This window comes from Capsicum annuum, chromosome 1 (genome assembly GCF_002878395.1).
Source record: "Capsicum annuum cultivar UCD-10X-F1 chromosome 1, UCD10Xv1.1, whole genome shotgun sequence".
Lineage (NCBI taxonomy): Eukaryota > Viridiplantae > Streptophyta > Magnoliopsida > Solanales > Solanaceae > Capsicum > Capsicum annuum.
In genome coordinates this window covers 236,827,848-236,853,180 of record NC_061111.1, presented here as the reverse complement: position 1 = coordinate 236,853,180, position 25,333 = coordinate 236,827,848, and the positions used below count along the sequence as shown (strand labels likewise).

Here is a 25,333-nt window from a genome sequence, read left to right as displayed (position 1 = left end):
TACGCCCAATGGACAAGTATTAACACTACCACATTGTTTATTGATTTATTAGATGTTTTGTAACTCTCGCCTTAGAAGCAAAACTTAACTCAAGAATTTTCAAACAACAAGTTATGCTCCACAAGCAAGACTTAACACTACCACATTGTGCCTTGATTTATGTGTTGTTCTATAATTTTTGCTTTAGAGGCAAAACTTATTCCAAAGAATTTCGTAACAACAATTTATGCCCTTAAATTTGCTTTGATGTCAAAAAAAGAAGATCCTTTTTGTCACGACCCAAAGCTACCCCCTATTTGCGATAATGGTGCTTACTGTCACAAGTGACCACAAGCAAACCCATGAGCTGGTACCTGCTGTGAGTGCAGAATAAAATAATAATAAAACACGGATGCGAAAGATAATGTGCTAAAGTAATACCAATTTGAATACTGAGATGTGATTACATCACAAGTCTAAAACATTTGATAAATACTGAAAACTAAACATCTATCTGAACGACGAAAAAGAACTGAAAGATCTGGTAACTAACTAACTGCCGCCTGACTGTCTAATTGTCTGAAAGCCTCTAAACTAACTGAAGAGTTGATGAGACAGAACCCTCAACTAACTCTAACTAACTGAACATAAGAAAGTGCTGACGTAACTGAAATAAACAAATCATGTTCTCGATGGATGAGGACTCACCACTACTGCTGCTGACTACACTGAGATGTCTAAGAGCGATCGGGAAACTGAGCATCCGAATCTATGTTATAAGACAACATAACACAAAGAAAGTATGCGATCAGTACTTTAAATGTACTGGTACGTGAGGTAAGAAATGACTAAAATACATAAGATAGCTGAGCATAAATGCATAAACATATAAAATCTGAGAATGTAAGACCAAGTATAAATATATTTCTAAAATAATCTGTAAACTGAGAGACTGAAATCTGTGTAACTGAATGACTGTAAATCTGATCTGTACACTTGGTCAAGCAAACCTGAACTGAGATATACTGACGAAAACTATAGGAGGTATTATGTCACTAATATGCCCCAATCTGAGCTAATTGGGGTCCAACCTGTAACCCCAATTGGAAGGGTGTTAGTACCGTACCACGGGTACTAACACTGGCTGTGTGGATCCACTAATTTGATGTCCCAAAGGATCAGGGTGTCAAGCCTAAACTGACGGGCAACCCCTGAGAGGAAGTCAAGCGTAAAATGATGGGTACGTAGTTCTGAAATACAGGGACTGCTACTAACGACTCTACTTAACTGAAGGGGAAGCCACCAATCCTGTATTCGCTCGGTGCTAAATCCTACTCCCAACTGGACTGACACTCGTACTGAATTGAACTATGGTTAACTTAACATTCTTTCTAATAGTGCTCATCATGATCATATCAACTGAATAAATAGGAATATTCATGTTTTATCTGAATCATTACTTGAAAATCTAAAACCATGTAAAACACGTAGGTATCAGATGTTCATAACCCACCAACACTGAATGATTATAAAATATGACATTTAAACTAAAAACTGTAGTATGAAATCATGGTTCAACCCAAGACATAGACATTTCACCAAACATGTGGAAAGCATGGACTTGAACATGAGGATATTCTAAGCATAAGAAATCAACAACATAAAATTCACTTGAATAAGGCATGGGAAACTGAGATTTAAAGCATCAGTAAATCAATTATTTCATGGAATCATACATGGGATGAATTGAATTAAATTACTAAGGAAAAAATGAATTAAACTCATCTTGAACATGTAAAATACCAAAATAATAGAAAAATTCATTCTTTAATTTAAACGAGCATTTTTGGGCTCCCTGGGTGAAAGAGACCTATGAATGAACACCCTACATACCTTAAATTTCTTAACTTGAAAAGAAAACACTAATCTTGATGCTTTCTTGAAGGTTCTTGAACTTAGGGAACTTGAATTCTTGATTTCTTGGGAAAAAAAAAACTCAATTTTTGTTTTTGGGGGAAAAGAGAGGGTTTTCTTGAGAGGAATTTGGATAAGAAGGGTAAATAATGCCCTAACTGATGCCCCAAGTCGTGATATGAACAATTGGGTTGAGGAGAAAAAGACCCAATTGCCCCTCAGTCATTTAAATTCAGAATTGGACACAACAAGCTCGCTCCGATGCATTCTTATTACGGTCATTGATTTTCCTCACCGCGATGCGGTCTGCATGACATCAGGACTAATGCCGCATCGCGGGCTCATTGCGGTGACTCACCGATTTAGTGATCCAAACATGACCCAAACCTTGTCTGAAAAATTCAAAACTTATCTGAGACATACCTTTTACATCCCTAAACATAAATTAACTCAAAAAACGTCTCGAGGTCACGAAGACCAAAATCAAAATCCTTGAATTTACAGGTCCTAAAAATGACTAAGTCCCCAACACTTAGTGAAAATTTCAAGCCATAAGCCCCTTATGCATGCAACTAAAAGCTGAATTGAGCTAAGATTAGTACGGGGTATTACAATATCTCCCCCTTAGGAACATTTATCCTCGAATGAGACTGGTTAGATTGAGAGTACTGTACTAAGGTAACTGAGATCACATACTGAACATGTATGACTTGGAACATGATGATATAACTGAGTCTGAAACATAATACATGAATTGAACCGATTTTTGTGAATATATGTAATGACATGGGAATGGTTACATAGCTGAAATTGAGAATGGAATAGAGTCAATCTAAGGAAAAATCATTACCTCAAGCTGAATCTGAGTTTGCAGAGAAAAGATGAGGGTAATTGGTTCGCATATCTACTTCTGGTTCCCAAGTATCTCCCTCAACAACTTGATTCCGCCAAAGGACTTTAACAAATGGAACTTTTTTATTCCTTAGCCTATGAATCTAATGATCAAGGATCTCAACTGGGACTTCCTCGTAAGAAAGGCTATCCTTAATGACCATATCTTCTAAAGGAACAACTATAGCTGAATCACCAATGCACTTTTTTAACAAAGAAACATGGAACACTTGATCTACGAACGCCAAATCTGCAGGCAACTCTAGCTCGTAAGCCACATTTCTAAAATAGTTCAAAACTCTATAAGGGCCAACATATCGGGGACTAAGCTTCCCCTTCTTGCCAAATCTCTTCACTCCTTTCATAGGCAAAATTTTCAAATAAACCAAATCACCAACCTCAAACTCAAGATCTCTTCTCCTCATATCTGCATAAGATTTTTGATGGCTTTGGGCTATCTTTAGCCTTTCCCTAATCAACTGAACCTTATCCATTGACTCAAACACTGAATCTGGCCCTATCAAAGCAACCTCACCTACTTTAAACCAACCAATAGTAGATCTACATCTCCTCCCATAGAGATCCTTAAATGAAGCCATCTGACTACTGGAGTGATAACTATCATTATAGGCAAACTCAATCAAAGGTAAGTGGTTATCCTAACTACTTTTAAATTCAATAACACATGCCCTCAACATGTTTTCTAAGGTCTGAATGGTCCTCTATTCCTAACCATCTGTCTGAGGATGAAAAGTTGTACTGAGATGAACATGTGTACCAAGCCTCTTCTGAAAAACCTTCTAAAAATGAGAGGTAAACTGAGTACCTCTATCTGATATGATAGAAAATGCAATCCTGTGCAACTTAACCAACTCCCTAATATAAAACCTGGCATAATCCTCAATTGAGTACGAAGTATGAATTGGCAAGAAATGGGCTGACTTGGTCATTTTATCAATAATCACCCAAATTAAATCATGCTAATGACGCGTACTAGACAACCATATAAAAAATCCATGTTGACCACTTCCCTCTTCTAAGTAGGGATGCTAATCTCCTGTAATGCACCACTAAGCCTTTGATGCTCAACTTTAACATGTTAACAATTTGGAAACTTAGCCACAAACTCTACAATATACTTCTTCATACCACTCCACCAATAGATTTCCTACAAATTGCGGTACATATTACTGGCTCCTGGGTGAATAAAATACCGTGTACCATGCGCTGTCTCAAACCATCAACACTTGGAACACATAACTTGCCCTAAAAACGAAGCACACCATCTTTCCCCAAGAGAAAACCTCTACTTTTTGATCTTTAACCGCCTCTTTCAACTTAACCAAACTAGGATCCCTATGTTGCTTTTCTTTTACTTTGGTAACCAATGAAGATTCCGAACCATTCTGAACCCATATACTACCTTCAGTTGAATCAACCAACCGAACATCTAATCTAGCAAGTTGATGAGCCTTCTGAACTAACTTCTTCTTATCTTCCTCAACATGAGCAACACTACCCATAGACCACCTGCTAAGGGTATCTGCCACTATATTGGCCTTGCCTGGATGATACAACAAACTCATATCATAATCTTTTAACAACTCAAGCTACCTTATCTCACGAAGATTCAAATCTTTCTACATAAACATGTACTGTAAACTCTTATGGTCAGTAAACATATCAACATGAACCCCATAAAGATAGTGTCTCCAAATTTTTAAGGCAAAAACAACTGCTTGCAACTCAAGATCATGGGTAGGATAATTTTTCTCATGGGGTTTAAGTTGTCAAGAGGGGTAGGCTATGACCTTATCTCTCTATATCAATACACAACCAAGACCAACTCTAAAAGCATCACAGTAAACTACAAACTCATCCGTGCCATCTGGTAAAGTCAATAGTGGAGTGAAAGTGAGTCGAGTCTTCAACTCCAGAAAACTCTTCTCGTAAGAATTTGACCACTAAAATTTGACTTTCTTCTGAGTCAATCGAGACATGGGGAATGCAATAGAAGAAAACCCTTCAACAAACTATCTGTAATAGCCAGCCAAACCCAAGAAATTCCAAATATCTGATGGAGAGATGGGTCTAGGCCAGTTTCTCACTGCTTCAGTATTTTAAGGGTCAAATCTAATGCCATCATCGAAAATAATATGGTCAAGAAAAGATACTGATCTTGGCCAAAATTTACACTTACTGAACTTGGGAGACAACCGATGAGCTTTAAGGGTCTGCAACATAATTCTTAGATGGTTGGCATGATCATTCCCACTACGAGAATAGACAAGGATATATTAATGAAGACTTTGACGAACATATCCAAGTACTGTTTAAACACCCTGTTCATCAAGTCCATGAAAGCTGCAGGGGCATTCGTTAGTCTAAAAGACATAACTAGGAATTCGAAGTGACCATATCGTGTTTTGAAAGATGTCTTCGGAATGTCACATTCTCCGACTCTAAGCTGATGATAGCTGGATCTGAGATCTATCATAGAGAAATAACTGGCACCCTGAAGTTGGTCGAACAAGTCATCGATTCTAGGAAGTAGATACTTATTCTTGATGGTGACTTTATTCAACTGACGATAATCATGCACATTTTGAGAGAATTGTCTTTCTTACACACGAACAAAACTGGAGTGCCCCATGTAAAAACACTGTTCCGAATAAAACCCTTATCTAAGAGATCTTTTAACTGTTCATTCAATTTCCTAAGCTTAGCTGGAGCTATTCTGTAGGGTGGAATAGAGATAGTTTGGGTATCTGGGAGGAGATCTATTCCGAAGTTATTTTCCTTTTAGGAGGAACTTCGAGAAGATCTTCAGGGAACACATCTGGAAATTCCCTTACTAATGAAATTGACTCGAGGCTTGGAGTCTCAGAACTAGAGTCCTTGACTCAAACAAGATGGTACATGCATGTAACGACTAAAAAATTTAATGAAATATGTGAAATTTGTGATTTTGTGTGATTTGACTATTTTACTCCTCCCCATAGTTGCATTATGGTATTTATGGAGTGTGGGAGTTATTGGCATAACTTTCGATGTATTTTGGTATCATTTATGTAATACTGTGGTTTTTGATGGCTTTGATAGCCTTATTTTAGACTTACATAGGTATCCTTTGATTCATCCAACGAATGGCCAAACGGACTATGCAAGCAGCTCCGAAATATCAATTTTAGGATAGGTTGATCTTTGGTTCGGGTTTCGGTGCACCCGATATCATTTCAACCTATTGGTCGGAAAGTTGAAAAATTAAAAATATGGGTATGGGGCCCACATTTAGTCGAAACGACCTCGGATGAAAAGTTCGACTTCGCTTGCAGATTCAGAATGACAATTTTAGGGCGTTAGCATATTTGGTATGATTTTACGGCTTTTAAATCTTATTTTGGTCCTCGGTTTGTAAAATTATGATTTCAAATTTCGGAGGTCAACTTTGTGAAAAAAAATATTTTTTCAAAAATCTGATATCGCCAACACGTCTGAACGTCGAATTTAATATGGTTGCATTATTTGTTTGTATATATCATACTACGAACGAATCTTGGGCACCCCGTTGAACTCCATTTCGACTTAAAGGGAAACAATCTGTACTAAATATTGCAGAAAATCTGCAATAAATACAGTTTTTCACCTTTTTTGGCCTACTTTGCTCATTTTTCATCTTATCTATTGATAGTTAAACCCTAAAATAGTGTGGGAGCTTAAAAGTAAAGTTTGTGGGAGCTTGGGAAGCTAGATTAACATCTATTTCTTGATTTTATTATGGATTTGAGGTAAGAATTCACCATTTTCTTAGTAATTTCTTGATAAATTTTTCAAAACCCCCAAAATCTTGGAACATGATTTCAAACCCAAATTTCACCTTTTTTACTTGAATAATATTTTTATCTTATAATTACTAGTTTTTCATCAATTTAACCTTAAAAACAAATCTGATTCTTAATTTTAATCCGGATTTCAAAGATTTTACCTGGTAAAGCTCAAAAAATAATTTTTCTTCGATTTCAACCTCGTTTTTAACTCAATTTAACTTGGGTTTTCAGCTGTAGGTTCCTAAAAATATGAGAAACACATTTTTGAAGTAAAGTTCTAATTTTTTCTTTTTTTTCAAAAACCTGTTTCAGGGGTCTGTTTTGACCCCGAACCAAAACTTGTCAATATGGGTGTCGGTTTTATTTTGATATGTAAATTTCATATTTGATGCTTTTTAGTGGAGTTCAGGATCGTACGCGGAAAGTAAGGTCGTAGGTTTGAAGTGTAGTGGACCGATTTCGGCTTTTGTGGTAGGTTATTGACTTAATCGTTCAGACTGGGCTGGGTAGTAAATGATGATAAAAAATGCATGTTAAGGGTGAGAACTAATCATGAAAAATTAATATTAATATGTTGTGCCCGTGTGGGGCATATATGTGTTATACTTATCAAAATTGAGTTATTATGTGATATGTGTGACCGTATGGGGTCCAATGTTATATTAATAGCCTTGAATACATGTGAATAATGGTATTGTGTTGTTAAGATGCTTAATATGGTACAATTAGATTAATTTTATTGTATTCATACTTTATTTGGCATATGAGACGTGAAAGTTCATTGATGAAACTAAAATAATGAGTGGATATTGGCTCACATGGTTGTAAAAATATATCATTGTGTTTGATTGTAAAAATACTCATTGTGATTGGTTGTGAGCATTACATCCTCATATCATACCCATTCATGAAATATTGGTAGCACTGTGACAACATTTGAGAAACACTGGCAACACCTTTTTAAAACCCTCCTCGAGAAATAAGTCGCGGAGGAGATATTGTAGCACCTTATAAAACCCTTTTCGAAGGATGTGATAGAAAAGAGATATGAGATATGTAGATTGTATATGGGTTGACGAACCCCCCATGGGTCCTATGTTGGGAAGCTTTAGCTCCGTAGGTGTATACAGAGATTGGGTGACGATCTTGGAGGTTGTGCGATGACCTCGTGCATCATCATCATCATATAAATTGCACTTACTTTATTGTGTTATGTTGTGTTGTATTGGCATATTGACTTGTCATCTATGTATTTATGGTATCTTTTTTTACTTGTATTTGAAGATCTTGTAGATGCATGTTCCCCTTTGTTCTTCTTATATGTGATATAATACATACTTTTATTCTATCTTGATGTGATGTTGTAATATGTGTGAGATATATTAGAACTGTTAGTGCAAGCGGTGTGGGCTACCATTGTGAGACATTTTCTGAATGCAGGTGACGTGCCCTTAGTGTATATTTTTGTATGCTTTATTTACTACTTTGCTTGGTCGGCCTATGATACCTAATGAGTACAAGTAGACCATACTCATTCCGACTATGCCCTTTCGGTGCAGGTCCTAGCTCGAGTGCACCTCAACTTGCTTGATTCGAGCAATTATTGGAGCTTCCAATAACGGTTCGACATTCATGTGTCCGAAGTTCACCTCTATCTTTCTGTAGTAGTTATGTCTTTATTAGAATTCAGAGACAAATATTATTCCTTTGTGGTTATTTTTTTGATGTATTCAACTCTTGGATTGTATTAGTAGTTCTTACACTATTGACACCTGGTTTTGGGCATAATTGTTTTTTTGAATAAATTCTTTCTTCATTGTTATAATTACTTACATGGTTTGGCTTTGTTCTAGAAGTCTTACCTTGGGATATTTCTGTCTTTTTCTTTTTTTTTGTATCAATTTGAGTGATAGGCTTACTTGTCAAGGTACGCTGCGACAAGTGCCATCATGACCCTTATTTTTGGGTCGTGATAAATTGGTATCAGATTAGCCAGGTTTCATTGGTCTCAATGGTGTAATAATGGGATGTCTAATCGAGTCTTGCAGATCGGTATATAGACGTCTGTATCTATCTTCGAGAGGCTATAGGACATCTTTAGGAATCTTCACTTATTTTATTCTTTATCGTGCAAAGTTCTTTCATACCCTGTATTTTAAGTTGTATTTCACTTTTTCTGCCTGAATAATGTGGCTCATACTACATCTTATCAGTTGAGAGATGCGAAGAGAGATTGGTGAAGGTCATTTGTCAGTTGTAGAACTCGTGATTCTCCTGAGATGACTTGGAATCAGTTCGTTGAGGCTTTTCTAGAGAGATTTATGCCTTTCAGATTGAGAAGATCATATGTGGGATGAGTTTGATCATTTGGAGCAAGGCCCCATGACAGTTTTTGACTATAAGTCATGCTTCCATGCCCTATCCTGATATTCCTATTATAGCATTTCTATCGATTCTGAGAAGGTTTGAAAGTTTATGAAGGGTTTGGATGTTTCTCTTTAGTTGGTGGCTACATCTCAGATGGTTGTGTTTGGGATTTCTTTCCAGGGTATAGTGGATCATGCTAAGATGACAAAAGATATTCTTAGTGCATCTCAGAGAGGCGCTAAGAAGGAATAATGTTTTGGTGAGTTCAGGAGTCAGACCTATCAAGATAGAGATTTTAGAGGTTTTCGTAGATACCATGGTAGGCCAGTGCAGGTGATTTTATAGAGTTCAGCTGGTGGATTTTCTAGTTCAGCAGTTCAGGGTGGCCATTTAGGCCCAGTTGTACCTTCTCCTATTGAGGCTAATCATAGAGGTTTTTATATATGTGATGACATTAGAAATGTGGCCAGGGACTATCCCCATTGGATTATTCAGGCTACTCCTATTTCAGCTGTGAGAGGTAGGGGTTCTACCAGAGGTACAAGAGGTAAAGATGATTGATCCCGTGGTGGTGGTCGTGGTCAATGTTATGCTTTACCATCCAGACCTGAGGCAGAGGCTTCTGATGTTGTGATTACATATATCTTCCTAATTTGTTTCAGACCTGCATCTGTATTATTTGATCTCGGATTGACTTTCTCTAATGTGTCTTTGTATTTTGCTTTGAGTTTTGATTCTGTTAGTGAGCCTCTTGCCATGCCTATTCGTGTATCTATACCCCGGTAGGTGATTCTTTAGTGGTGGGTCGAGTGTATCAATATTGTGTTGTGACTTTTATTGGGCATGAGACTTTGGTAGACTTGCTTGTGCTAGATATGGTTTATTTTGATGATTATTTTGGGTATGGATTGGTTGGCTCCTTATCATGTTGTCTTAGATTGTTTTGCTAAGACTGTGATTTTAGCTTCGCTGGGTGTGCCAAGGATAGCTTGGAAGGGTATACTTTATTCGGGTCTTAAGAGGATTATATCTTACGTTTAGACTTGTAAATTGGTTGAGAGGGAATGTTTATCTTACTTAGCCCATATTCATGACACCAGTGTTGTTTTGCCTCATTTTTTAGATTCTGTCTGTGTTGTCTGTGAGTTTATGGATATGTTCCCTACAGACTTGCCTAGTATGCCTTTGGATCGAGATATTGATTTCTCCATTGATGTTGAGCCAGGAACCAAGCCCATTTCTATTCCTCCTTATAGGATGGCCCCATCAAAGTTGAAAGAACTGAAGGATTAGTTGCAAGAGTTGTTGGATAAGAGATTTTTCCGACCTAGTGTTTCACCTTGGGGTGCGCCTGTCTTGTTTGTGAAGAAAAAAATGGGTCTATGCGGATATGTATTGATTATCGACAATTGAATAAGGTGACGATTAAGAATAAGTATCCTCTTCCCTGCATTGATGATTCATTTGATTAGTTACAGGGTGCTACGTTGTTTTCGAAGATTTATTTGAGATCCGATTATCACCAGTTGAGGATTAGATCTTTGAATATTCCAAAAACAACTCTTCAGACTCGATATGGTCATTATGAGTTCTTGGTCATGTCCTTTGGGTTGACCAATGCCTCTTCCGTGTTCATGGAGTTGATGAACCAAGTATTTCGACCGGATCTTGACTCCTTTGTTTTTATATTTAAAGATGATTTCTTGGTGTATTCTTAGAGTGAGTTTAGAGTTTTGTTGGCTCGATAGGTTATTATCGGTGTTTTGTTGAGTTTTTTTTATCCATTGTAGCTCTATTGACCAAGTTGATCCAGAAGAATATTTCTTTTTAGTGGTTCGATGCTTGTGAGGCGAGCTTCCAAAAGCTCAAGGATTTGTTGACTTCAGCTCCTATCTTGACTTTGCCCAAGGAAGGCGTGTGTTTTACCGTCTTTTGTGATGTTTCACGTATTGGTTTAGGTGCTGTGTTGGTGTAAGAGGACAAGGTGATTACGTATCTGTATCATTAGTTGATGCCTCATGAGTGGAATTATCCTACCCATGATTTGGAGTTGTGCACAATGGTGTTTGCTTTGAAGTTGTGGAGGCACTACGTGTATGGAGTTCATTGTGAGATCTTCTCTGATCATCGTATCCTTCAGTACATCTTTACCCAGCGAGATCATAATATGAGGTAGTGTCATTGGCTTGTTTTGCTTAAGGATTTTGACTTGGCTATTCTCTACCATCCGGGTAAGGCTAATGTGGTTGCGGATGGCTTAAGCCGAAAGTTGACTAGCATGGGTAGCTTGGCACATCTTTTGACCCAGGAAAGACTGTTGGCCTTAGAGGTTCAACCTTTGGCTAACTAGATGGTTAGGCTTGATATTTCAACACCAGGGCCTATTTTGACATTTGTGGAGGCTAGATATTCTTTGATGGAGCAGATTCGAGCTCATCAATTTGACAATGTTGGATTGAGGTTGATTCGAGATAAGATATTGAGTGGTGAGGCTAAGGAAGCTTCGCTTGATTCAGATAGAGTTTTGAGGATTGGGGGTTGAGTTTGTGTATCGAGAGTAGTGATTGGATTAGGTTAATCTTGGAGGAGGCCCATTATTCCAAATATTCTATCCATCCAGGTGTGACTAAGATGTATCGTGATTTGAGGTAGCATTACTGGTGGGGTGGTATGAGGCGAAATGTGGCGGATTTTATAGCTTGTTGCCTATGTTAACAACAAATGAAGATTGAGCATATGAGGCCTGGTGGGTTGCTTCAGAGGTTACCTATTCCCGAGTGGAAGTGGGAATGGATCACAATGGATTTTGTGACTAATTTGCCTCATAAATTTCATGGTTCTGACAGTGTTTGGGTCATCGCAAATTGATTGACCAAGTTAGCTCATTTTATTCAGGTTTGGGTCTTATTCCGTACCAAGAGGTTGGCTCATATCTACATTTGTGAGATTGTGCATCTTCATGGTGTGCCAGTTTCCATTATTTCAGATCGAGGTCCTGTGTTCACATCTCACTTTTGGAAGACTTTTCAGGATGAGTTGGTTACTTGGGTTGATCTCAGCATAACACTTCACGCCTAGATTAAGGTCCAGTCAAAGCGGACTATCCAGGTTTTGGAGGATATGCTCGGCACATGCATGATGGATTTTGGTATCCCGTGAGAGCAGCATTTGTCTTTAGCAGAGTTAGTATATAATAATAGCTACTATTCCAGTATTGATATGACTCTTTTTGAGGTGTTGTATGATAGGCGTTGTCACTCCCCAGTGGGTTGGTTCGATGTTTCAAAAGTGAGACCTCAAGGAAAAGACTTGCTTTGTGAGTCTTTGGATAGAGTCCGTGTCATTCAGGATAGACTTAGAGTGGCTCAGAGTAAACAGAAGTGTTATGCTGATCGTAGACTTTGTGCCTTTAGATTTGGTGTTGGTGATCATGTTTTTCTTCGAGTTTCACCTATGAAGGGTGTAATAAGGTTTGGGAAGAAGGGGAAGCTTTGCCCGAGGTATATTGGTCCATTTGAGATTCTTTGAACTGTTGGTGATGTAGCTTATGAGTTGGCTTTGCCCCCTGATCTATCAGTTGTTCATCCAGTTTTTTTATGTTTTTATGCTTCGTCGCTTTATTCCTGATGAGTCTCATGTCATTCGTTGGGAGGCAATTCAGTTAGATGAGCGGCTGCTTTTTGTTGAGGAGCCAGTTTTCATTTTTTTTCGCTAGGGATATTAGCTGGTTGCGCTTTAGAGTTATCCTTGTGGTTAAGGTTCAGTGGCGACATCGACCTGTAGAGAGGCTACTTGAAAGGTTGAGTCTAATGTGCAAAGTTCCTATCCCAACTTTTCATTGATTTAGGTATTTCATTGCTTTAGTTTAAGGACAAACTAGATTTTTAGTGGTAGATGATGTAACGACCTAAAAATTTGATGAAACGTGTGAAATTTATGATTTTGTGTGATTTGACTATTTTACCTCTCTCCATAGTTGTATTATGATATTTCTGGGGTGTGGGAGTGTTGGCATGACTTCTGATGCATTTTGGTATCATTTATGCGATATTATGGTTTTTGATGGCTTCGAAAGCCTTATTTTGGATTTATGTGGATATCTTTTGATCCGTGCAACGGATGGCCGAATGAATTGCGCTAGCAGCTTCTGAATATTGATCTTAGGCTAGGTATACTTTTGGTTCAGATTTCAATGCACCCAAGCTCATTTCAACCTATTGGTCGGAAAGTTGAAAAATTGAGAATATGAGTGTGGGACCCATATTTGGTCGAAACGACCTCGGATGAAAAATCCGACTTTGCCAGCAGATTTTGAATTTTGATTTTAGGGTGTTAGCATGTTTGATATGATTTCACGGATTTTAAATCTTATTTTGACCCTCGATTTGGAAAATTGTGATTTCGAATTTAGGAGGTTAACTTTGCGAAAAAAAATATCTTTTTGAAAATTTGATATCGTCAACGCGTTTGGAATGTCGAATTTAGTATGGTTGCATTATTCGTTTGCGTATATCAGACTCCAAACGAATTTCGGGCACCTTGTCGAAGTCCATTTCGACTTAAGGGGAAAAAATCTGTACTAAATGTTGCAGAAAATCTATAATAAATACAACTTTTTCCTAACCAAAAAAAAAATACAACTTTTTCACTCTTTTTGGCCTATTTTGCTCATTTTTCATCTTGCCTTTTGAGAGTTAAACCCTAAAATAATGTGAGAGATTAAAAGTAAAGTTTGCGGGAGCTTGGGAAGCTAGATTAACGCTTATTTCTTGATTTTAATACGAATTTAAGATAAGAATTCATCCTTTTCTTAGTAATTTCTTGATTAATTTCTCAAAATTCCAAAAATCTTAGGGCATGATTTTAAATCCAAATTTCACTCCTTTTCACTTGAATAATATTTTTTATCTTATAATTATTAGTTTTTTCATTAATTTAGTCTTTCAAAATAACTCTGATTCTTGATTTTAACCCGGATTCCAAAGATTTTACCCGGTAAAGCTCAAAAGTGATTTTTCTTAGATTTTAACCTCATTTTTTACTCAATTTTACTTGAGTTTTAGCTGTAGGTTCTTAAAAATATGGTGAACGTGTTTTTGAATTAAAGTTTCAATTTTGCCTTTCTTTTTAAAAAACCCATTTCAGGAGTTCATTTTGACCCCGAATAAAATATAGTCAATATGATCGTCGTTGATTTTTTTTTTTTAACGCATAGATTTCATATTTGATATTTTTAGTGGAGTTCGGGATCATTCGTGGAGAGTAAGGTTGTGGGTTCGAAGTGTAGCAGACCAGTTTCGACTTTTGAGGTAGGTTATGGCTAAACTCTTTAAGACTGGGCTAGGTAGTAAATGATGATACAAAATGCATGTTAAGGGTGAGAACTAATCATGAAAAATGGTTATTTATGTGTTGCGCCCATGTGGTGGCATGTATGTGATGTAATTGACAAAATTGAGTTATTATGTGATATGTGTGACCGTGTGGGGTCCTATGTGATATTAATAGCCTTAACTACATGTGAAAAATTGTATTGTGTTGTTAAGATGCTTAATATGGTACCATTGATGTATTGTGATTATATTCTTACTTTATTTGGTATATGAGACATGTGAAAATTCGTGGATGAAATTGAAATAATATTGACTACCTTAATATTTCTGTCTTTTCCCCTTTTGGTATCAGTTTAGGTGATAGACTTACTTATCAAAGTACGCCGCAACAAGTGCCATCATAACCCCTGTTTTTGGGTCATGACAATGCACCCCTTAGATATCATTTTTCTTGCCTTAAGATAAGAAATAATCTGACCCCTAAGCACTGAAGTACTACCCCTCCATTCAATGATTGGTTCATCGAAAAATTGAAATGGAACGATTTTATTTCTACAGTCAGCTGAGGCATAGCATGAGTGAAGCCAATCCATGTCAAGAATGACAACAAAATCAATCATCTCTAACTCTATAAGATCAACTAAGGTAAGTTTCTAAGATACCATGACCGGGCAATTTCTGTATACCCGTCTGGCCATGATAGATTTACCCACTAGGGTAGACTTTAAGAGAGGCTCTCCTAAAGATATGGGACAGACATCAAAATTGACTGCTATATAAGGAATCACAAAAGAAAGTAAAGCTCCAGGGTATAATTAAACATACATATGAATTTAAAAGACTTGTAACGTACCCGTAACCACATCGGAGAACTCTCTTGATCATGCTGAGTCTGGAGAGCATATAATTTGTTCTGGCGTTGCCACTAGTTGCGCTGGAGGTGGTGCCCTACTGAGTCAGGCGACGTACTGGAGCTACTAAAAAAGTAGTTTAGCCCTGCTGGCGATCACTTCTGCCCCTCTGCGCAACCACCATACACTTTCAGATCCTGTGGCCTGGCTTGCCACATCCAAAACACACATCACTACCAGCCTTACACACACCCTAATGATTCCTACCACATTTCTCGAAGAATGGATTAGTACAAACACTGTTCACACTACTTTGGGACTTAGAGACTGACGCTCTATCTCGACTGTCTTTCTTGAACTTAGGCACTGGCGCACTAGCTGAAGATAGAGTTGGGGCTCAAAATTTCTAATGGAGCTGAGAGTGGTTATCACATTCTGATCTTGGCTAAGAAAAGTTAAAACTACTTGTTCTGGCCCTCTTATTCTCTTTCTCTCTCTCCTTAAGATTCTCCTCCTCAATCTGTTGAGCATGAACCATAAGTCTAGATAGGTCCATCTCTTTAATTAGCATAACAATCCTACACTCCTTAACCACACTATCAGCTACACCAGATACAAACTTACTCATTCTAGACCTATTATCTTCTACCATAGTAGGAGCATACCTTGCCAACTGAGTGAATTTAAGCCAATACTCCTTTACGCTCATATTACCCTGCTTCAAATTGATAAACTCCTGAAGCTTAGATTCCCTCAACTCTAAGGGAAAGAACCTATTTAAGAAAGCTGTGGCAAACTCCTCCCACTTCATCGGCGTCGCATCAACACCACGACCTTCCTTTCACTGCTTAAATCAGGTGTGAGCTACATCCTACAACTGATATGCAGTCAACTCTGCACTCTCACTCGAAGTGATGCCCATGATATCTATCACTTCCTGCACCATATCAAAAAACACTTGCGGATCCTCCTCAGACTTGGATCCCCAAAACAGAGGGGGATTCATTCGAGTGAAATCCCAAATCCTAACTGCAATCGTATTTTCAACTGTGTTGGCTAGGGCAACAGCATGCTGGTTGTTCTGAGCAGCTACTGAATGGGTTAAGGTAGTAAAAGCATCCTGAAATTCGGCGTGGGAGACATGCTCATTTAGAGAATCTTCCTGAATAAGTGGGGGTACAAGCTGATCCCTATTCCTTTTTCTGTTGTTTTTTCTGGGAGGTATTGTCTACAAATGAAATGAAGGATGAGATAAAAAGAGATTGTAAATAGAGTACATTCTCTTTCGCATGACATGAACAGTGAAAGAAGGGGAACTTTTCTAAAAACATCTCGTAGCCTCTTGCCCATAAGTGTGGTGTGCTTTACACCCATGAACAAGACTCTACTCAACGCGGTTTTCAGACTCCCTAGGACACTTTAAAACCTTAGGCTCTGATACAAAGTTTTTCACGACCTGAAGCTACCCCCAGTCGCGACAACGGTGCTTACGGTCACAAGTGACCACAAGCTAACCCATGAACTGGTCATGTTTTTAGCGCTGAATAAAATAATAATAAAATACATATACAGAAGATAATCTGCTGAAGTAATACCAATTTGAATACTGAGATGTGATTACATCACAAGTTTAAAACATCTGATAAATATTGAAAGCCAATCGTCTATCTAAACAATGAAAAAGTACTGAAAGAACTGGTAACTGACTAACTGCCTGACTAATTGTATGATTGTCTAAAAGCCTCTAAAATGATTGAGAAGTTGATAGGACAGACCCCAACTAACTCTAACTTAATGAACATAAGGAAGTACTGATGTAACTAAAATAAACAAATCATGTTCTCGATGGATGAGGACTCACCACTATTGCTGCAGAGTACGCTAAGCTGTCTACGAGCAGTCGGGAAATGGAGTGTCTAAACCTATTTTATAAGAAAACATAGCGAAAAGAAAGAATGCGATCAATACTTTTAATATAATGGTAAGTGAGGTAAGGACTGACTTAAATGCATAAGATAATTGAGCATAAATGCATGAACATGTAAAATCTGAGAATGCAAGACCAAGTATAAACATATTTCAAAAATAATCTGTAAATTGAGAAACTAAAATCTATGTAACTGAAAAACTGTAAATCAGATCTATACACTTGGTCAAGAAAACCTGAATTGAGATATACTAAAATACTGACGAAAACTATAAGAGGTATCATGTAACCGACATACCCCAATCTGAGCTAATTGGGATCCAACTTGTAACGCTAGTTGGAAGGGTGTCAGCACCGTGCCACGGGTACCAACATTGGTTGTGTGGATCCACTAATCTGATGTCCCAAAGGACCAGGCTGTCAAGCCTAAACTGACGGGTGGCCCCTAAGAGGAAGTCGAGCCTAAAATGACGGGTGACCCCTCGTATCTTATGCTGGCTACGTAGTTCTGGAATACAGGGACTGTTACTAACGACTCTGCCTTACAGACGGGAAAGCTGCCATCCCTGCATTCGCTCGGTGCTAAATCCTACTCCCAACTGAACTGACACTGGTATTGAATTAAACTAAGGTCAACTAAACATTATTTTTGATAGAGCTCATCATGATCATATCAACTGAATAAATAGGAATATTCATGGTTTAATTAAATCATTACTTGAAAATCTGAAATCATGTAAAACACGTAGGTATCGGGTGTTCATAGCCCACCAGCACTGAATGATCATAAAATATAACATTTAAGTACCTCACCCTCACCTTTCTACATTTATTATTATATAGAATTTCCTCGGGTCTCTATAAAACAGAATGAAAAGCCCGGGTGGAAGCACAAACAAAAGGAGAGAGAAAAAGTCAAAAAGAAAGGGGGGAACTTAAAACTGTAGATCCCTGACATAGAATTTCACCAAACATGTGGAAAACTTGGATTTGAACATGAGGATATTCTAAACATGAGAAATCAACAACATGAAATTCACTTGAATAAGGTATGGGAAACTGGGACGAATTGGATTAAATTACCAAGGAAAACATGAATTAAACTCATCTTGAACATGTAAAATACCAAAATAATAGAAAAATCCATTCTTTAATTTAAAAGAGGGTTTCTGGGATCCATGGGTGAAAGGGACCCATGAATGAACACCCCACATACCTTAAGCATCTTAACTTGATAGGAAAACACTAATCTTGATGCTTTCTTGAAGGTTCTTGAACTTGGGAAACTTGAATTCTTGATTTCTTGGGGAAAAAGGAACTCAATTTTTGTTCTTGGAAAAAAAAAAGGGTTTTCTTAAGAGGATTTTGGATAAGAAGGGCAAATACATCCCTAACTGATGCCCCAAGTCGTGATATGAACAATTATGTTGAGGGGGAAAAGACCCAATTGCCCCTCAGTCATTTAAATTTAGAACTGGACGCAACAACCTCGCTGCGATGCGGTCGTTGATTTCCCTCACCGCGATGCGGTCTGCATGACATCAGGACTAATGCCGCATCACGGGCTTATTATTGCGACCCACTGGTTTAGTGATCCAAATATGACCCAAACCTTGTCCAAAAGATTCGAAACTCCTCTGAGACATGCCTTTTACATCCCTAAATATAAATCAACTACAAAACCAATGTCTCGAGGTCGAGAAGACCAAAATCAAAATCCTCAAAGTTACAGGTCCTAAAAATGACTAAGTCCCCAACACTTAGTGAAAATTTCAAGCCATAAGCCCCTTATGCATGCAACTAAAAGCTGAATAGAGCTAAGATTAATACGGGATATTACAATATCTCCCCCTTCAGAACATTAGTCCTCGAATGAGACTGGTTAGACTGACAGTACTGTACTAAGGTAACTGAGATCATATACTGAACATGCATGACTTGGAACATGATGATATAACTGAGTCTGAAACATAATACATGAATTGAACTAATTTTTGTGAATATATGTAATGACATAGGAATAGTTAGATAGCTGAAACTGAGAATGGAATAGAGTCAATCTAAGAAAAAATTGTTACCTCAAGATGAATATAAGTTTGCGGAGAAAAGATGAGGGTAATTGGTTTGCATATCTGCTTCTGCTTCCCAAGTAGCGCCCTCAATAAATTGATTCCACCAAAGGACTTTAACCAATGGAACTTCTTTATTCCTTAGCCTACGAATCTGACGATCAAGGATCTCAACTGGGACTTTCTCGTAAGAAAGGCTATCCTTAACACCCATATCTTCTAAAGGAACAACTACAGCTGAATCACCAATACACTTTTTTAACAAAGAAACATGGAACGCTTGATGTACGAATACTAAATCTGCATGCAACTCTAGCTAGTAAGCCACCTTCCCAAAATGGTTCAAGACTCTATAAGGGCCAACATATCAGGGACTGAGCTTCCCCTTCTTGCCAAATATCTTAACTCTTTTCATAGGCAAAATTTTCAAATAAACCAAATCACTAACCTCAAACTCAAGATCTCTTCTCCTCATATCTGTATAAGATTTTTGATGGCTTTGGGCTATCTTTAGCCTCTCCTGAATCAACAGAACCTTCTCCATTGACTCAAACACTGAATCTGGCCCTATCAAAGCAACCTCACCTACTTTAAACCAACCAATAATAGATCTACATCTCCTCCCATAGAGATTCTCAAATGGAGACATCTGAATATTGGAGTGATAACTATTATTATAGGCAAACTTAATTAAAGGTAAGTGGTCATCCCAACTACTTTTAAATTCAATAACACATTCTCTCAACATGTTTTCTAAGGTCTGAATGGTCCTCTATTCCTGACCATTCATCTGAGGATGAAAAGATGTACTGTGATGAACTTGGGTACCAAGCCCTTCTTAAAAGCCTTTCAAAAGTGAGAGGTAAACCGAGTACCTCTATTTGATATGATAGACAACACAATCTCGTGCAACTTAACCAACTCCCTAATATAAAGCTTGGCATAATCCACAGCTGAGTACAAAGTATGAATTGACAAGAAATGGGTTGACTTGGTCATTCTATCAACAATCACCCAAATCGAATCATGCTAATGACGCATAGTAGGCAACCCTATCACAAAATCCATGTTCAGCACTTCCCATTTCCAAGTGGGGATGCTAAACTCCTGTAATGCACCACTAAGCCTTTGATGCTCAACTTTAACATGTTGACAGTTTGGAAACTTAGCCACAAACTCTACAATATCCTTTTTTATACAACTCCACCAATAGATATCCCGCAAATTGTGGTACATATTATTGGCTCCTGGGTGAATAGAATACCGCGAACCATGTGCTGCCTCAAACCATCAACACATGGAACACATAACTTGCCCTAACAACGAATCACACCATCTCCCCCTTGGGAGTTAACCTCTACTTTCTGATCTTTAACCGCCTCCTTCAACTTAACCAAACCAGGATCCCTATCTTACTTTTCTTTTACTTCGGCAACCAATGAAGATTACGACCCATTCTGAACCCATATACTATTTTCAGCTGAATCAACCAACCGAACACCTAATGTAGCAAGCTGATGAACCTTCTGAACTAACTTCTTTTTATCCTCCCCAACATGAGCAACACTACCCATATACCACCTGCTAAGGGCATCTGTCACTATATTGGCCTTGCCCAGATGATACAACAAACTCATATCATAATCTTTTAACAACTCAAGCCACCTTATCTGACGAAGATTCAAATCTTTCTACGTGAACACATACTGTAATCTCTTATGGTCAGTGAACACACCAACATGAACCTCATAAAGATAGTGTCTCCAAATTTTTAAGGCGAAAACAACTACTGCCAACCCAAGATCATGGGTAAGATAATTCTTCTCATGGGGTTTAAGCTATCTAAAGGCATAGGATATGACCTTACCTCTCTACATCAATGCACAACCAAGACCAACTTTGAAAGCATACCAGTAAACTACAAACCCATCTATGCCATCTGGCAAAGTCAAAACTGGAGTGGAAGTAATCAAGTCTTCAACTTCTGAAAACTCATTTTGCAAGAATCTAACTACTGAAATTTGACTTTCTTCTGAGTCAATTGAGATATAGGGGATGCAATAGAAGAAAACCCTTCAACAAACTGTCTATAATAGCTAGCCAAACCCAAGAAATTCCAAATATCTGATGGAGTGATGCAGTCTTATTGTGGTCATTAATTTCCCTTACTGCGACGTGGTCTGGATGACATTGGGACTAATGCTGCGTCACGGGTTTATTGTGGTGATCCATTGGTTTTGTGATCCAAACATAACCCAAACCTTGTCTGAAAAATCTAAAACTTCTCTGAGACATACCTTTTACATCCCTGAATATGAATCAACTCAAAAACTAATGTCTCGTGGTCGGAAAAATCAAAATCAAAATTCTCAAAGTTAGAGGTCCTAAAAATGACTAAGTCTCCAACACTTCGTGAGAATTCATGCCTTAAGCCTCTTATGTATGCAACTAAAAGCTGAATCGAGCTAAGATTAGTACGGGGTATTACACCTTTGAGGATTATCCAATTTTTTTTATTTATTAGCAAAATATAATAGAAGTTGAGAAAAAAGATTAAAGAGAACAAACAAAATAGAGAAATTAAAAAAAGGGATTAAGAAAAAAAAGACAAGAAAAAATAAAGATTAAGAAAAAAATGAAGAATAAAAATTGAGAAAAACAAAAATGAGAGGAAAAATAAAAATAAAGTTTGAGAAAAATGAGGAAAAAAAGAAATGATAAAAATAAAAAATAAAAGAAAAATAAAGGTTGAGACAAATGATTTAAAAAAAGGAAAAAAAATAGATAATGTTTGAGAAAATAGAAAAAAATAAAGGTTGAGACAAATGAATTAAAACATGAAAATAAAAATAAAGGAAGAATAAAAAAGTAAAAATAATAAAAATAAAAATAGAAGTTGAGAGACAAATGAGTATGAAAAGTTTAAAAATATTTGAGGTGTAGAGGGGAAAAATTTACTTGTACTATACTTAAAAGGGAAGGAAGGCTAGTCTTTAAAGACTTTTCTTATGGGGGCCAAAAATCCAAAGCCACCCACTATTAGGGCTATACCATGTAATTTTCTTTTTTATGGGTGGCCGTCCACATGTCGCTCATCTGTGTTTCTTTTCTAGAGACTCTTGGCCTATAAATTCCATTTTCTCTCGACTTTTTTTGCACACATTCTATTTTTCAAACTATCGTCAATTATGCAAACATCAAATCCCTTTCAAACTGGAAGCATTCGCCTATTGCATTTTCTATAGTCTATGCCTCATTTTTGTCTTTGATCCTGACAATTCATTTTCAAGATTCCTTTTTTGGGTTGTTAATAAGAGTAAGGTAATGACTATAGAAAAAATCAGAGTGAGGGTGGCAGGTAGTGCTTTGACCAACTACATTTTTCTATAGCCGCCACAGTCTCTTCCCATGATATTGATGCTTATGTGCCACATATGTGGCTGTTGTGTGAACTCCTTGCTTTGAAGGTCTCTCACTTACTTTCGATGAGAGAACCTAAGGCGAAGAGAGACATGGACTTGTCCCACGTTGAAGAGGATACAGTGTAGCAGGGGGTTCGCCCTGGGAGTCCACTTTCTTCAGTGGCCTTTCCTCATAATCAGAAGTTTGCTAGACTGCTCTTTCTACCACTGTCAAGAAAAGTAGATGAGATTTTACCCCCTTATATCGAGACTTGGGCATCTTTCCCTATTTCTAATAAAAGGGTCGATCTGAAGGAGGTTTCTCTAGCATATCGAAATAGAGAGCTACTTCATCCAGATGCATACCTGGATGCCTAGTCGTTGTTGTAAACTAGATTTCAAGCCTTGTATTATGTAATCTTTCCCTATTTAAATGGTAGTAATAAATCTTTTTGTCTTCTCAATTTTGCTTAATCCTTTTTGTAAAAATTTATTGTTATTTCATTTTGAACAAACTTTTGGCTCGATGAGACCATTTCAAGGTAAGCAACCACAACCAAGTCACCAGATAAGGCCAATTCTTGGAAATATACAGTGAGACCATTGGGCACCTTTACCTTTTCTATGGTCTTATCCAAGGTGTCCAACTTCAAGAAGGGTGGAGTCCACCTTAGAGTCCTTAAGGATGAGCACATTTTTCCTATATTCCTCAAAAAGGGGTTTTAATAATGCTTATGATGTGGTCTTAGTCAAGCTATTTTAAATTCCCAACACCCTAATGGTCCTACAAAATTTCCTTATCTCGGTGGTGTTTCCCATCTCTCCCACTCAAATATCTTCGATGCCTCTTGGCGTTGATGCAAATGGGATGATGTTGGGGTTAATCAACCTGACCCGTAGTGATTTGCACATTTTATTGAGCCTTGAGATTGACCTCTTTTGTGTAGATCCTTACCTCAGCTATCTAGGACTTTAGTGTCATGGGCAAAAATAGAGGGATATGAACCATCAAATTCCTCTGATGGGACAACCGAGTGCATTGATTACTATGTACCGCCCTTTCGGGATTTAGTATGTTTGATCGGACCGAATGTGTGGAACTCATCTAGGATCTTTGTCTTCCTTTCATTAAAGGTCTCCTGGATATAAATGACTAACTTTAGCATTATGTTATACTCTACATCTTTCTTCCCAGTAACAAGGCCATTCATAAAAATTGTCTTCATCTTTATGGTGATTTCTTTAGGTTCCCTTAGATTTATCACTTTTGTTCCAATTTTTTCCCATAGTTATTTCTTATCCTTATTTTTTTATCTCGGAGCATATACTCAAATAATTTCTCCTTGTTTTTGACGAGGATAAGGTAAAATTGTGGGCGAGGCTCAGGGCAACAGAAAACTATAGGGAACACGTCTATTCTCGTTCTCCTCGGCCTTATTAATATTGGGGCCTGGTTTTTCCATTCTTGCTTTGGCAGTTTTAAGCCTAATAGTGGAAGAACATGGTACCACATTACATGTGTCTATCTGTGAGTTTAAGGTTGCCTTACTGCTTGCGAGAGTTCTCCTATAGGAGCTTTTTTGCCCGAGGCTTCTCAAATCCACTCGTCTCCAGCCCTTTTAGAGAGAATTTAGTACAGATAATTATTTGTGCCCACCTCGCGTTTGGGCATCGTTGGTGCACCTCATGATGGTGCCAAGCCCTTTCGCTATTGAATGATTAGTCTGTGTGAGTTTCATGGTAAGCTTCCAAACAAAGTCGTATATCTGGTGCCTTCGCTTATGAAATATAGTCTTAAGTCTTATTATCGGGTTGTGTAGAGTTCTTTTTTATTTTTGCGATCCTTCGTATAAATCCTAAAGTCGTAGACTCGCCCCCTTTTGGGGTATGGAGAGATCACCTTTAGATTCTTCTCCTTATGTCCCTCAAAGAGAGAAAGTTCTAGCCGGGGGCCTCCATCATCCACCTTGTGACTTAACTGAGAAATTTATTTACGAAACTAAGATAGAAATCAATATAGAAAGCATAGACAAATGCTAATCTTTTTAATTTTTTTCCATTCACTCTTCCATCATAGATCACTATTTTTACCACCAAGAGAATGAAAAAAGGTTTTTCCTAACTTTTACCCGAAAGTCTCTACTGCTACCTTGTTAAAATCCTTGCTAGAAACTCTTTTTGGGATAAAACTGCTCGAAGAAAATAAAGTGCAACATGTCCTTTCAAATCTTCTGTGCATGCCTACGAGATAACTCAAAGGAAACCTTAAATAAATAGAATTCAAAAAGAAAGTATAGTTACCTATCTTATTGTAGCCTTAAATAAATTGATTGCCTTTCATGAAGTCCTTCACGCTATGAGTATCTAATCGCCTTCGACTTTTTTGTCCATAGTTAACCTTAGCTTGCTAGCTTAGGAATTCTTTAAGGTAGCTGCCTTTTAATAATTTCGAAATTGCCTCTCAAAGGTGGAGTCAGTCTCGAGAGTCGTGGTCATGTGTCTCATGGAATTTGTATAAGAGACTCTTGTCCCTAGCGTCCGAGATCGTCCAAAGGCACTTTAGGAATTTGGTTTCTTTAATGTTTCGAATTGTCAAAACTAGCCGAGTGGGGCTGACATTAAAGCAATATTTTGAGAGCTTGGGCACGTTGTCAATGGAATATACAATGGGCTTTGTTGCCCCCATGACTGCAACTCTTTCTGCGATGACTCCTTGTCTGCCCTTAGATCATATTAGGATTGGCCTGAGCCTTGAGATTTGTTGCCCCTATTAT

General features: G+C 37.7%; 1 long non-coding RNA gene across 1 annotated transcript in view; it reads right to left on the bottom strand.

Annotated features, from left to right (window-relative positions):
• Positions 1 to 406: 406 nt before the first annotated feature.
• LOC107848130 overlaps positions 407 to 25,333 on the bottom strand; it is a 45,346-nt gene continuing 20,419 nt past the window's right edge. Inside the window, exons 2-3 of the long non-coding RNA XR_001667828.2 lie at positions 17,024 to 17,084; positions 407 to 748 (exon numbers count right to left, since the gene is read on the bottom strand). This is a non-coding gene — a long non-coding RNA (uncharacterized LOC107848130). The remainder of the gene's footprint in view (positions 749 to 17,023; positions 17,085 to 25,333) is intronic.